Source organism: Gopherus evgoodei, chromosome 7 (genome assembly GCF_007399415.2).
Source record: "Gopherus evgoodei ecotype Sinaloan lineage chromosome 7, rGopEvg1_v1.p, whole genome shotgun sequence".
Taxonomy (NCBI): Eukaryota; Metazoa; Chordata; order Testudines; family Testudinidae; genus Gopherus; species Gopherus evgoodei.
The window spans coordinates 78,550,345-78,563,706 of record NC_044328.1 but is presented as its reverse complement, the minus strand read 5'-3'; the positions used below and the strand labels follow the sequence as shown (position 1 = coordinate 78,563,706).

The window sequence follows — 13,362 nt, the reverse complement described above, 5'->3', positions numbered from 1 at the left end:
ATCACAGGGCTGGGAACGCCCTGCCACCAGCCTCAGACCTTGTGAGCACAGGGCTCCATTCAGCTGTCATCCAGGGTTGCAGCCCCGAGGGGACCAGGCACTGACACTGTTAGCACAGAGCCTGGTTCTCCCGTTCCCAGCCGAGGGCAGGCACTGGGGCTGGGCCAGTCCCATGGTTGGAGATGGATGGCTGTGACGGGGCAGGTGGGCCCCCAGCCAACTGTGCTGTCACCTGGGCCCAGTGAAAGCACAGTGGGGTTGACACCCTGCCCTCATTTGGCAGCAGCTCTGCCTGGGAAGTTGCCTGGGGTGAGCAGGCAGGAGATGCTGTAGGGGCAGCGCAGAAGGTGAAATGAGTCACAAGCCCAGGGGACACCTCCCAAGGGCAGTGTGTGGCAGCGGGACACAGAAGACAATGGCAGGGTGCAGGGGCATGGCTATTGACTAGGATCCATGTGGGTGGGGTCTCAGGCAGCACTGCGGGGTGGTCAGGTTCAGAAGTGTTAGGGGAGTGAGGCTGGCTCTGTGGGTGGGGTCTGAGTGGTAGGCTCTGAGTGGGGTCTATGGGCATGGGGACATGGCATATTTCATGGGGTGTGACTGGCACTGCATGGGCACTGGGATGCAGGCGGCCACTCAGTGGCATTCCCACCTGCGCTGGGTGCCGGGACCAGAGCGAGGCCCTGAGGTCAGCCTGCCCAGACACACTGCAGCACCTCCCCAGCCCTTGCCTGCAGCAGTGGGTGCCCTGACGCTGTAGCAAGGGGCCGTGCAGAGCCTAAGCAGAGGGCAGATGCTGTGCCCAGAAAGGTGGCAGCTGCAATGAGACTGGCTCTGTGCCACTACCACATGGATCGTGGGCAGCAGATCACAGGCAGAGGGTCACCCCAGGATGATCATGGAGGAACCTGGAGAAAAGAAGGGCAAAGGGGCCCTGGGGCCACTTTCCTGAGCAGGGAGAGAGCCAGAGAGCTTGGGGATGAGCAGGCTGGGAGGAGCCAGAGCGGCTGGTCTGCAGCCCTGGATGTGGGCAGGGAGGATCTGGCAGGAGCAGGTGGGCTGTGTGCAGGGCTGCTGAGGGGCATAGATTCAAGCCCTGAGTACCCCTTGGTCCCCAGCCCTGAGATCCAGCCAGGACTATGTTTAGTGCAAGCTCTGGGATGAGCAGTGGGTGACCTGCAGTGCAGAGCACCCGGGGCACAGGATGGCACAGGTGAGTTCAGAGGGATAGCAGACCAGAGGGGAGAACAGCCCCAGGAGTGCCTGCCAGCATCACGTAGGGCGGAGTGCCAGCCGCTGCCCACAGTTTGGGAGCAGTGGAACCTGTGCATGGTGTGGGGCAGAGTTCAGCACCTCCTCATTCTCTACCCTCCTGGTTACTACCCCCCTCCGCATACCTGTCCACTGGACCCAGTATTCAGGCCATGTCCAAACTCTGCTGTTTCCTCTCCACTCTGCCATGCTCAGTATCTCGCTCCTTGGTGCTGCTGCTGCTTCCTCCTGGCCGGCTCTGGCACCTCGCTCCCCTGGGCTCCATGCAAAGCAGGCAGCTTGGTCACCTTCCCGGATCAATGCTCTGCCTCTTTCGAGCCCTGCATGCTCCACTCATCTCTGCCATGGCTCATCACCTCTCCAGCAGTGTATGGGAGAGTCAACCTGCCTCCACCCCATGAACATCCCCAGCCTCCATTGCCTGCCCATCAGCTCCTCCCACACCACTCAGAGACCCGTTCTGTCCAGGTGTCTCTCCATCTGTTGGGGCTCAGCGTCTGCTGCTCTTTCTCTCTGGCCCCTTTCCGCCTAGCCACATTCTTCTCTCATGCACCAATTCGTTCTGCCCTCTGGGCTGGCCGGCTAACGGGGTTAGGAGCAGCTGAATTTGCTTTGCTATGTTATTGCTGCTGAGAAACATGAGCCCAACTGTGATAAATTCCACATGGTCCCATGCCCTGCGGAGCTGCCTTTCCCGGCATTCCCAGCCTACAGTGCTCCTGTTCAGGCACATAACTCATTGCATAACTAATCTAAGATCCAGCGGACACATGCTGGATTCCAGCTGTCACTTCAGCACCTGCTGGGCCTGTCTCCCCCTGAGTTCTCAGCCCAGACACTGGCAGCATCCATTCACCAGTGATTCCTCTGCCTAGCATGTGCGCTTATCCTGCCAGGCTGGGCAGGGCAGGAAGGCACAAGGATTGCCGTGGGGCATGACAGAAAGCACCCAGCTTTGCTGCGCATGGACCAGTGGATCCGCTGCCTCAGGAGCCCAGCTCTGGGGCTGGATCATTCCATAGCCGGGTCCAATCTGCTCCAGAGCAGGGCTCCAGAAGGGACCTGTGTGCTGGCCAGGGACGTTCTCACTAGAGCATCTCAGCAGCACAGGTAAGAGACCATGGTCCTGTGGTTCCCCATTGCACTGGCTTTGCCATGGGACTGGTGCTGAGCTCTGGTCCTGCCTGAGCTGGCTCCGTCACTCAGTCCCTGGTGCCAAACCAGGGTGCCTCCCTGCAGTGTCTCCCTGGCTTGCGTTCACACTCCCTCTTCCTGGAAACCATTGCTGTCTGTGGCGGAGTCACTGCTGCCCCACCCTGCTGTCATAGGCCCTGGGGGAAGATAGGACTGGTGGCAACAGGGATCCCATGAAGGCAGGGTGCTGTGAGCCCCAAGGAGGCTGAGAGCAGGAAGAAGCACGTCTGGCTGGAAAGCCAGAAGCTCTGGCTATGGGCCCCACACTTGTGTTTTAGCCAGTGCAGCTCAGGTCCTGCCAAGGCCGTTAGCACCACTTCAACTGGCCAGACAGTGGAATGGGCCAGCTCAGGAATATAACCACCCTGGGTGACAGGCAGGCATTGGCAAATCAGAGACTGCTGCATGTTTCCCAGATACACCCATGTCTCCGCCCATGGGAGGCTGCCTCAGCCCCATAGCAGCAAAAGACCCCAAAGGTCCCAGCACGTCTGCCCTGGGAGGGTTGGGGGGTCAGGGTACCAGGCTTTGGGGTGCTGAACAGCACCCAGCCTTAGAAGGCTCTGTGTTCAGTACCCCCAGCCCACAGCCTGTTCACCGCTTTGGCAGGACAGCTAGAGTGGGGGCAGCTGCTTCCTTGCCCCACAGGAGCCTCCACTCAGCCTTCGAGCCCGGCACAGTACCAAGTCCAGAGCTGGTCAGAGTGATGGCTTGTCTGCCACTGCTTCCTGGGAAGGACTGGGTCAGCAGCCACCGAGCAGTGGCCCCAAGTCCCATGGGGAGGGGGGACAAGGGTAAGAGACTTTCCCCGCATCAGGCCTAGGAGAGCAGGCAGGAAACTAATGGGGAACACAGCCAAGGGGCAGCTTCCACCAAGGCCTCGCCCACCCTATGAACTGCATCGGGCAGGTCATGACTGAGGGGCTCAGGCTGACCACCAATCCCTATGCTCAGCCCCTCCAAGGCCCCGCTCTGCACCTGGGAGCCCCCAGCCAGGGAACAACCTCTCCTCTGCCACAGCTGCTGTTACCAGAGCCCCTGTCCCACCCTGGAGTGGTGCCAGGGGCGGCTCCAGGGCCCAGCATGCCAAGCGCGTGCTTGGGGCGGCATGCCACAGGAGGCAGTCTGCTGGTCGCTGGGAGGGCGGCAGGCAGGGTGCCTTTGGCAGCATGCCTGCGGAGGGTCCTTTGGTCCCGCAGCTTCGGTGGACCTCCTCAGGCGTGCCTGCAAAGGGTCCGCTGGTCCTGCAGCTCCACCGAAGCCGTGGGACCAGCAGACCCTCTGCAGGCACGCCTGCGGGATGTCCACCGGAGCCGCAGGACCGGCGAGCGGCAGAGCGTCCCCCGCGGCATGACACCGTGCTTGGGGTAGCGAAATGTCTAGAGCCACCCCTGGGTGGTGCCTGGCAGCAGCCAGCAAAGTCTGCAGGAACACTCGGGCCCAGGGTGGGAGCAGGCAGGGCCTGGCCCCTGTGGAGAGTATGCCAAAGCCCTGTAAGTTGAGCTGCTCCTGTACCCCTTCCTGAGAAGGGGCCCTCCCCAGTGTAAATGCAAAGTATTAACACACAATCAGCACAGTATCCTAATATGCAGTTCTTTGCTCTAACTGCTAGCCCCCACTTCCCTCCTGAGCCAGGGCTATAACCCAGGTGTCCTGGCTCCTACTCCGCGCTCTAAGGCACTGGACTCCCCACCCTAATCTGGAGCTAGAACCCAGCTGTCCTGATTCCCAGCCCTCACTGCTCTAAACTAATACACAGTCCCCTGCTCAACCCACTAGCCCCTGCACTCCCTCCTAGAGCTGGGGATAGAACCCAGGAGTCCTGACTCCCAGCCCCCTCTGCTCTAACCACAAGCCCCACTCATCTTCTAGAGCTGGGCTAGAAAACTGGCCATGAACATGTGCATGGCCATCTTTGCACTAAGTCCCAGCGTAGCCCCGAGCAGCCTGGAGAAGGAAGCAGCTATAGCTATAGCTGGGGCAGATGCAGCCAGTGCAAGTTGATTGCTGGCTCTTCTGCTGCCCTGCCTCTTGCCTGCTGTATGGCATAAGAACATAAGAACGGCCATACTGAGTCAGACCAAAGGTCCAACTATCCCAGTATCCTATCTTCCAATAGTGGCCAATGCTAGGTGCCCCAAAGGAAAGAAACAGAACAGATAATCATCAAGTGATCAAGCCATTCCCAGCTTCTGGCAAACAGGCTAGGGACACCATCCCCAGGGGTGGCTCTAGGTATTTTGCTTCCCCAGGCATGGCAGGCAGGCTAATATCCATACCCCTAATCATTTTTGTTGCCCTTTTCTGAACCTTTTCCAAGTCCAATATATCTTTTTTGAGATGGGGCAACGACATCTGCATGCAGTATTCAAGATGTGTGTGTACCATGGATTTATACAGAGGCAATGTGAATTTTTCTGTCTTATTATTTATCCCTTTCTTAATGATTCCCAACATTCTGTTTGTTTTTTTGACCATTGCTGCACATTGAGTGGATGTTTTCAGAACATAGCGTGTAGTGTTGTCATGGAGTGTGGGTGAGTCCGGCCGTGCAGCCCTCTTCCTGGGACCCACAGTGACTCTCAGCCAGCCAGTAACACAGAAGGTTTATTGGACAACAGGATTGCAGGTTACAGCAGAGCCTGGAGGCCCAACCAGGACTTCCCCAATCGAGTCCTTCTCGGGGTTCAGGACGCTTGGATCCCAGCATAGGATCCCCTGAATTCCCATCACCCAGCCCAAAACCGAAACTGAACTGCCCCTCCTCCAGCCGGCTGATTCCTTTGCCCAGCTTCCCGGGCCAAGGTGCTAACCCTCTCCCCCCTACCTGGCTCAGGTTACAGGCTTAAAGATCCTGTTCCTCACCTAAAGACATCCCCAGCTCTCCCATCCCCCACACAGACAGTCCTTACTCCATCACAGGTGTCATGGGAAGTAGGGTGATGTAGGGCATAAGATGAGCGCTGCCTGGAGGTCACTGAGCTGGTGGACATGGCAGGGTGACAGGTTGACTGGTAGGGCTTCTGGCCCCTGTGTACCAATGGGGCAGTCAGATTGCTGGGGGTCAGCACTGGCACCAGGAAGGGCTGGCACAGCCTGACTGGTGCTGTCTGGTTAGGGGGCTGAGGAGGGGCTGGCCCCTGCTCCCAGGGTCAGTTCTTGCGCCCCCCCCCCAAGAAAAAATTCTGCTGGTTTCATTAGGTCTCCTGCTGTGGCTGGGATCCCCCAAGGGTTAAACCCTGACATGCTGCAGCCAGAGCCCCCCCAGAGGCAGAGCGAAGGGGGTCTCACCCCGGGGTGGGCAGCACAGGAGCCGAGCAGCAGGGTCACAGTGTCATAGGGCTGGCAGGACAGCTGGATCAGCATGGTGCTAGCAGTGAGCTCCAGACCCTCCTGCTCTGGACCATGAAGGTTCAACACAGCTTCAAGGGATCTGAGCCCCTTGCCTGTACCAAGGGCAGCCATCATGTGCCCGGCTGGCACAGGCAGGAGACAGAGCTTTGCCACTCTTGGTATGGGCTTCAGTGAGGTGCCGCAGCCCATGTGGGGACAGGTGGGGTGGCAAAGAACCCAGCTGAGGGTGAGAAGGGACCTGCAGGACCTCCCTGATCAGGTGCGGGGGCAGTCCTGAGCTGCAGCAGGGGAGGGGCGGGGGCTGGAGGTGGACCAGGGGAGCGGCAGGTCTGGGTAGGGCTGAGGAATGAAGCTCTTATCTCCCATTGCCAGGAGTATTCCTCTCCCCCAGTCAGGCTGGGCCCAGAGAACCCAGGGCAGTATTGCAGGGGAGAGCTGATAGGGAGAGGGGCACCACTCTGACTCCGTCCAGCCCAGCCATGCCATACCCAGAGAAGCTGGGGCAGCTGCACAGCACTTTGGGGGGCAGGGCTGATAGGGAGAGGGGCACCACGCTGCCCACATCCTGCCCAGCCAGGCACCAGGCCCAGACACTTCTTACCAAGACACCTGAGCTCTCCAGGTGCCCTGCGAAGTGCCTTGCCCTGCTCCAATGGGTGTCACAAGGGGGCACCCCTGCTGGGTACTTACTCCCATGGGTGCCCTCTCTAGGTGGGGGATCATTGCCAACCCAGCCAAAGGGCTTCAGCTGTCACCAGAGGGGTTGGGGCTGGGCTGTGCGAGGGGATGAGAAGATAGGGCAGGCACCATGGAGGAAGTGTGCTGGGAGGGGTGAAGGACAGAGCTCTGCACAGGGGTGTTCTGTACCATGGGGCAGTGCTCACAGGGGGTGCAGATCATCTCCATGGCCTGCTGGGAGCTGTGGCAGTACTGCTCCCCGACCTGCCAGACCAAGGGGTAGGATGTGGGGGGGGTGTCACCCCACAAGGGACAGTGTGTGGGGGGAATCTCTCCATGAGAGGCAGCATGCAGGGGGCTCTCACCCACATAGGAGACTGAGTGGGTGAGGGTGTCTCCTCTCCCTCATGTCCACCCAGTACATGGCCCCTAGGCAGCGATGCCTCCAACTCTAGATCCTCCCTGCCCCATTGAGGCAAGGACAAGTAGTGCTGATAGACTCTGGTCACAGACAGCATGTCCAGGCAGAGCCAGGGCTGGCCAGTGGGATGACTCGCACCTCAGACCCAATCCCCTCCAGCTGTGCCTGGCCTTATTTGGTACACACACACAGTGCTCCTCACACACACACGCACACACAGAGCCCTTCTCAAGCACACACACAGAGCACCCGGCACACATATGCCCCCCCACACACACACACATACACTCAACACTGCCTCACAGACACACAGACAAAGCACCCCTGACACACAGTGCCCCTCTCTCACTCACACAGTGCCCCTCATACACACACAGAGAAAACGCCCCTTACTCTGGCTGCAGAGTGTTTGTCCAGTCTTGCTTGAACTTTCCCTTCCTTCGCTTTAGCCAAGAGCTCCCCTCCCCTTCACTGGGCACAGATGGACACTGTGCATCTGCAGTCCTGAGCCCTGGCTGGGTCCGGGCTGCTCCTCCCGCACCCTGGGGTGGGTGGTTGCTTATTGCTGGAGCCCAGCTTTGCATGTACTCTCCTCCTCCCCTTGGAGCTGGGCCAGCGATTGCCTCACCTAACTCCAGCTGCTTAATGCCAACACAGAGCAGGCTGGCTCCTACTCGATCCACTCCCCCTGATGCTGGCGTCAGTCAGCAGCGACTCCACCGAGAGTAATAGCATTACTCCAGGCGAAACTAGTTTGAGATCAGACTCAGGCCTGCCCCACTGCCTGCATCTCCCGGAGAGCCCAGGGTGTGCCTCAGCCCACCTGCCCCCAGTCTCATGCCAAGACTGGTTAGTTGCTGGCCAGGGCTCCGCTGCCTGAGCAGCCTCAACCCTTGCTCCTTCACCAGACCCAGACTGCTGAAATGTGCAGAGCTAGACTAGCCCTCGCTCCCCAGCTTGCCTTCTCTCCTGTGCCCCTCAGACCGACCGCTGAGAGGTGCTGGCCTGCCAGGAGGGCTGCAGAAGGCAGAGAGCACAAGGAGTTCAGCTGACACAGTGAGCAGTGCTTGGTGGTCAAAATGCAGTTCCTAGCATGCAGAGCAGGCCTTGGCACAGGCAGGTCTTGGCGTGGACAGGCTTTGGTGTGGGTGGGGCTTTGGCATGGGCAGGACCTAAGCACAGGCAGGGCCGTGGTGCAGGCAGGGCTGTGGCATGAGCAGGCCCTTGGCATAGGCAGGCCTTGGCACGGGCTGGGCCTCAGGATGGGTAGGGCTGTGGTTCGGGCAGGGCCTTGGCACAGGTGGGGCCTTGGCATGGGCAGGGCTGTGGTGAAGCCAGGGCTGTGGTGCATGCCAGACATTGGCAGGGCAAGGCTGTGGTGTGGGTAGGCCTTGGCACCAGGGCTGGTGCAACCATTTAGGCGACCGAGACTGTTGCCTAGGGTGCTAGGATTTGGGGGGCACCATTTTCTTCAGCAGCAACCACGGCGGCCGGATCTTCGGCCGCCTTGGTCGCCGCCGACATTTAGGCGGAAGGAGCTGGGGCAGAGGAGCGCAGGGAGGGCCGCCTGCAGCAAGTAAAGGCGGGGGGCGGCATGCAGGGGAACTCCCTGCCACAGCTCACCCCTGACCCGCCTCCTCCCCGAGCATGCTGTGGCTGCTTCACTTCTCCCACCCCCAGGCTTGCAATTGGCCCTGCAAGCCTGGGAGGCGGGAGAAGTAAAGCAGCGATGGCGTGCTCGGGGTGGAGACGGAGCAGGATTGAGCTGGGGCGGGGAGGGTGCTTCAGGATGGAGGATGGGGAGCTTCTGCAAGAGGGGTGCCTCAGGGTGGAGTGGGGGAGCTGCCACGGGGGGGCGCCTCAGGGCAGGAGCGTGGGGATGGGGGTGAGGGCGCAAGGTGGACGTTTCGCCTAGGGCGCAAAACATCCTTGCACCAGCCCTGCCTGGCACGGCCACAGGCATCACATTGGTGGAGATGGCATAGGGCTGCTCAGATGGAAAAGTCTGGCCCCAAACACTACAGCTCATTAAGGCTCCAACGTGGATCACTTTATGCTGCCCATCAGCCGTGTTCCCTGTGCTGTGGTAGGGACATTGGCTCCTTTGCTTAGGTGGCCTACACGCTGGCTGTAGTCTTATTATACAGAGCTGCCAGGTCCTGCTCCAGAGTTGGCTGCATTTTGGGGGAGCTGATGACTTCTCTGTGGATAGTGCAAATCACCTAGGAAGGATGGGCAGCCTGCTAGGAACAGAGAGAATAATGGAGGTACCTAACTTACTCCCAGGGAGGCTGGTCCCACGTGATCCATAAGGAGAAGGATCAGCTGGGCAGAGCACCTGGGTGTTTGCTGAGAGGATGATGCAGGGGTCTGTTCTCTAGATTTTGTCGTATTAAAGAGTTAAAGATGTTCATAATATTAATAAAAATATATCGGTTCTGATGGCACAAGATTAGACCATGATGAACGTGTCCTCTCAGATCAGCTGATAACAAACCACTACTAGTGGCTGGTGCTGGATCAAGTATGTGTTGAAAGGGAGAGAATTGTTACATTTTAGTGTCTTTACAGTTTTACGTCTAGTTAACTAAGGAATTATTTATGTGTGAGAATTCCTCATTATTATCCTTATATGGTAGCTAAAAGAGGTGACTGGTTAGTTGGTTGAGCCCTAGCTCGGTAGCTTGGCCATCATCATAGACTTTCATAGTCTATAGGCCTAGATTCAAGGTGAAAATTTGTGAGGACAGTCTTGTACAGTGAGTTTTGTGAGAATACATGTTTGAAATTTTTGGACATTATCCCTCTGTCTGTATCCGTGTCTGTGTTCACTATATATATGTCATCCCTTTGTCTTCAGCTCAGCCTGTTATATTATACCTTGCATGCTTGAGTTTTGATTCAGTGATAAGGATAACAACCTGTCTGATTGTGTCACTTCGTGTTCTTAATTAGTATTCCTTCATTTTTGGTCTTTTCAGCATTTGTGTACCATTCAATATTTGTGTACACATTTACAGTAGAAGATTTCAAGTGTAGTTAAGCCACTTATTTACAGCAGAATATTTCAAGTGTGGATAGGCTACATATTGACCAGATAGATCACTATTAAGAGGAGATTTGAAAGTGGTGCAAGCAAGAGAAGGCGAAAACAACTGAGTGAATGACTTAGAGAATGGAGTGGCGAGTGTACTTATAATATTTGTAGATGACACCTGGCTAGGTGGGGTTGCAAGGAAATGAGCTAGGGGCCTATGATACCCGCTTCCCATAACCCACACCTTCAGGCAAGATGATTTTTTGTGTGTTTGGAAGCTGAGTAAGAGCCAAGGCACCACGTGGGCCCTTGTTACAGGTGGTTCTTTATGTGCATGTCTGGGCTGGTGGGTGACAGTGGCCTCTGAGGTGGGCAAACACTAGACTGTTTAATATCCCCGCCTCCTGCCTTTTTAAAAACACAAGTCAGTGTCTAAGAACTCGCCCGAGCCAGCCCTGTCTGGAAGCCATGTTCCTCAATGGAATGGAAGAGGTGCTGCTGCTTGACTTGACATGTTCCTGGTCCAAAGGGTTGGCTAGAGAATGCTATGAAGTTGAGAGGTGGGTTCGGCATTGGGGGCCTCCAGGACAGAGGTCTCAGGACAGTTCTGGTACAGGGAGATCCCTGAGGCCCTGAAGCTCCCGTCCCTAAAATACATTCCCTTGTGTCAGGAGTGTTGTGAGGCTCTCCTGAGCTGTGGCTGGCTGCCACATTGGCCTAGGCCATCCCATGCTGCTGGCATTGGACATAGGGTTGCCAGGTGTCTGGTTTTCGACCAAAACACCTAGTCAAAAAAGGACCCTGGCAACTCTGGCAGGCACCACTGACCGGGGTGTTAAAAGTCCAGTTGGTGCAGGGGTGGCAGGATCCCTACCTGGCTCCGTGCTGCTCCCGGAAGCAGGAGCAGCTCCTAGATGTAGGGATGGTCACGGAGGCTCCACATGCTGCCTCCAACCCAAGTGCCAGCTGCGCAGCTTCCAGGCATGGAGCCACCTGTCTGTGCCTCCGCCTAGGAGTCAAACATGCCAGCTGGTTCCGGAAGCCGCCTGAGATTAGTGCCACCCGGAGACCACACCCCTCTCACACACAAACTCCCTTCCGGAGCCTGTACCCCAAACCCCCTCCTGAGCCCCAACCCCCTGTCTCAGTCCTGAGCCCCGTCCTGCACTCCAGACTCCTCATCCCTGGCCCCATCCTAAAGCCTGCACCTCCAGTTGGAGCCCATACCTCCTCCCACACACCAACTTCCTGCCTCATCCTGGGGCCCCCTCTCATACTCTGAACCCCTAATTACCTCCTCCCACACCCCAACCCCCTGCCCCAGCCCAGTGATAATGAGCAAATGAGTGAGGATTGGGGAGAGCGAGTGACAGAGGGAGTGGGGATGGAGTGAGCGGGAGCAAGGCCTCGAAGAAGGGGTGGGGCAGAGGGCAGGACAAGGGTGTTTGTTTTTGTGCGATTAGAAAGTTGGCAATCCTAGTTGGACACATGACGTATGAACTAACATGTCCTTGTACTGGACCTTTCATCCGAGGGCAGAGAGCAGGGACTCTGAGTGCCACAGGACACCCAGTGCTAGGCGACTCTCTGAGGAAGGCTGCCTCCCTCGGGGGACCCATTGTGCCCTTCTGAAGGTAGGGCCTGTGTGTCTGGAGCCAGGTGGCTGTGGGGTAGGCATGGCAGAGAGTTGGGGATGGCAGGATAATGCTGAGCAGGGGGGTGAGGGGCATTATCAGCAATGTAAGAAGAATGTGCCCCAGAAACCACCCCCAGCTCAACTGTAAAAGGCAAACTGGCACCAGTCCATGCCCCCTCTGCCTGCTGAGGGAAGAGCAAAGGGCTTGATGGCAGCCCATTGGCAGCAGTGCCCTTTGCTCTGCTCAGGTCCCAGCTAGTAGATCACATGGGACAATGTAAGATGTGGGCACTGTGGGCTGGGGATGCCACCATAATGACACAACTCACTCTGGCTAACCTTGCTGTTGGCTTCCATAATGATCCTCTCCTCCATCTCCCACAGCTGCAATGGAAGGACTCCCAGTAACCCCTGGGAAGCCAGTGCTGTCACCTGTACACAGGGGTGAAAGTAACTTAAAGGACTTACTGGTACGCTGGAGTCCTGAGAGTGGCCTCAACTGGAAGAGGCGGGGCCTTTTGACATTTAAAGGCCCTGGGGCTCCGGCTGTGGCTGGGAGTCCCACGGCCTTTAAATCACCCCAGAGCTACCATCGGCAAAGGCGGCTGGGAGCCCTGGGGCTCAGGGGCGAATTAAAAGGCCCAGGGATCTGGCTGTTGCAGAGCTCCGGGGCCTTTAAATCCCCTCCCGAGTCCAGCTGCCAGAGCTCCGAGGGTGCTTTAAAGGGCCCGGGAATCCCCGCAGCAGCCGGAGCTCAGGCCCTTTAAATCCTCGCCCAAGCCCGGCTGCCGGAGTTCCTGTGGCGCTTTAAAGGGCCTGGGGCTCCCTGCAGCGACTGGAGCCCTAGGCCCTTTAAATCACTGCTGCCGAAGCTGGTCCAATCCTGTATGGAGTACGGACTCTTGCCAGTACGCCATACCGTACCGTACCATACCTGCTTACCTTCACCTCTGCCTGTACCTTCCCAAGAGTCTGTGTGACAAGGTGACAGGTTTGGCTGCTAAAGGTCACAGTGATGATATAAGGTTCTTAGATGCATGCAAGACCTTTGACTTGGGACAGAACGACACTTTGAGTAAAAAACTAGAATGATATAAAATTAACAGGGCACATGATGAATGGATTAAATGCTGGCTGGCAGATAGGGCTCAAAATGAAACCGTGAATTGGGAATCGTTATTGAGTGCATGTGTTTCCAGTTGATCCCACAGGGCTATGTTCTTGGCCCTACGCTATTTAACGTGTGTATAATGACCCAGAGAAAAATGTCACTGCTAAAGTTGGCAGCTGCCACACAAATTGGGGCATGGTGAATAACGAGAGGTTAGGTCAGTGGCACAGAGCAATCTTGATCGCTTGGTAAGATGAGTGCATGCAAACAGGCCACATTTGAATACAACAAAATGGAAATATGATGGCTGGGGACAAATAACGCAGAGCACACGCATTGGTTGGGGGGCCCTATCCTGGAAGCAAGACAGACACAGTTCCAGCAGGCTGTGGAGATGCTTCCACCCCCCATGGGACTCCGGCTAGCCTCACTTTGCATGATCTGCCCCCCACAGCCCTGTTCCACAGCACAGAAACCCCCTGTGCAGAGCTCTGCCCTTCACCCCTCCTAGCACACCTCCCCCATGGTGCCTGGCCTATCTCCTCACCCCCTCACAGCTTTTCTCTACCTTCAGTTCCTTAGAATCATGAAAGCTAACATTCATGATTAAGGCTAAGATTTTGTTATGGTTATTTGTAGTAAAAGTCATGGACAGGTCA

General features: G+C 57.1%; 1 protein-coding gene and 1 long non-coding RNA gene across 4 annotated transcripts in view; both read right to left on the bottom strand.

Moving 5' to 3' along the window:
* The window catches only part of MST1 (macrophage stimulating 1), a 52,658-nt gene extending 51,096 nt beyond the window's left edge, over window positions 1-1,562 (bottom strand). For all 3 annotated transcript variants that reach the window (XM_030569168.1, XM_030569169.1, XM_030569170.1), the window contains exon 1: window positions 1,398-1,562. The gene's annotated coding sequence lies outside the window, so the exon portion shown is untranslated. The remainder of the gene's footprint in view (window positions 1-1,397) is intronic.
* A 1,483-nt stretch (window positions 1,563-3,045) lies between these two features.
* Window positions 3,046-11,335, bottom strand: LOC115655272. Its single transcript, XR_004001359.1, has 3 exons — window positions 11,251-11,335; window positions 10,195-10,200; window positions 3,046-3,056 (listed from the first exon to the last, which is right to left on the bottom strand). It is a non-coding gene; the product is annotated as an uncharacterized LOC115655272 (long non-coding RNA).
* Window positions 11,336-13,362: the final 2,027 nt, after the last annotated feature.